Below are 1,470 nucleotides of genomic sequence, written 5' to 3'. Positions count from 1 at the left end.
GCTCTCAGTGCTATTGCAGGTTATGGGAATAAATTCATTTAGAAATTTGCTCTAAAATAGTGAACTACCAAACTGATAATGGTTTGCCTTTCTTTGTTTTAATTTCATCTGTAAATGAATAACAGGAATGAACACATCAACCTGTGGTTAAATATTTAAGTTCTTCTGGTACAAGACTTTCTGGCGTTTGGGCTCACATGCACCTGCATGTGTATTCCCACCTCTTTTCTGATGATCTCTGAAGAGGAAGAAAGATCATGAATGTCTTGGTATGCACAAGCCTGTTTATTTCTAGCCCTTTCCTATACACATTCTTCAACATGGCAAATGTTTTCAAACAAATACATTGGTAAAAAATAGTATTGTAAGGTAGTTTCATTTTCATCTAAAATACGTGCACACAGGCAATTTCCATGAAAATGGGTTTCTGCTTAAATTATCTAGCTAATTGCCTCAATTCCATGCTTTGCCTTGAGCGTATAAAATAATTTAGGGTAGAAAGTGTTGAACCTTATAAATCAATTAATGAATATTGATTAATTATCTTCCCTCAACTTTAGTTTGCCTTTAAACTAAGACTAGGTTTATGCTCATCCATAAAAGTGAAAATTTAAACATACACAGACTGTCTGCAATGTTGCTCTGGTGGTGTATGATGGGGAAGTATGTTCGAATTAGGTAGAGAAAATTTATATGAAATACTCTGAGGCTATGTTTCCTAAGGGGAATTGCTTTATCCAGTATAGGAAAATCATTTTCAAATAAACTTCTAAAGATAAACTAGAACTTTAACCTGACACTTAATAGGTAGAATTTTAGTGTTTGGGAGAATAATAGTAATTGCTAGAGCTATTCAATGACAATGTCAATATAAAAAACTTAGTTTTCCACATGAGAGAAGAATTGAAGTGTAGATGAGATACTCTCTTACAGTAACCCTGTAGAAACTTAGAAGCATGAATATTTTCTAGATTTCCATCTTAGTCACAATTAAGGATAAAGAAGAAAAAATACCAAAAGTTTCTTCATAGTATTAAGGAGCTTTTATTGATAAAACAACTATTTCTTTCATAGCAAGTTATTTTGTCAGAGGCAGAAATAGAAATTTGATACTTTAGAAGATATTTTGGGTTTCAAAGAGAAACTTTGCTACTTTACTGTGGAAAATATATAGTACTCTGTGAAAGCTGCCTTACAGCAAGGAGTTTCAGAAAAGATACAAGAAAGAAAACCAATGTGAGATGCTTTCATTTTAGAGTAGTCTCTGTTTCAGTGTTTCCAAAAGAAACAAGAGAAAAAGTAATAAGATATGTTTTTCTCCCTCTTAAGACATACATCACTCCTGAAATTCTTAGAAAATCAACTGAGGCAAATTAAGGGTTTCAAAGCTAGTCACCTTGTAAGTTGTTATGAAAAAGATTTGCATTTAAATTGCTCTGTGTAGCTACCTTGAGATTTTTCCCTGGAATG

Source organism: Rhinopithecus bieti, unplaced genomic scaffold, assembly GCF_001698545.2.
Source record: "Rhinopithecus bieti isolate Rb0 unplaced genomic scaffold, ASM169854v2 scaffold_28528, whole genome shotgun sequence".
NCBI lineage: Eukaryota > Metazoa > Chordata > Mammalia > Primates > Cercopithecidae > Rhinopithecus > Rhinopithecus bieti.
The sequence above is the reverse complement of the archived record's forward strand: the minus strand, read 5'-3'. Positions refer to the sequence as shown.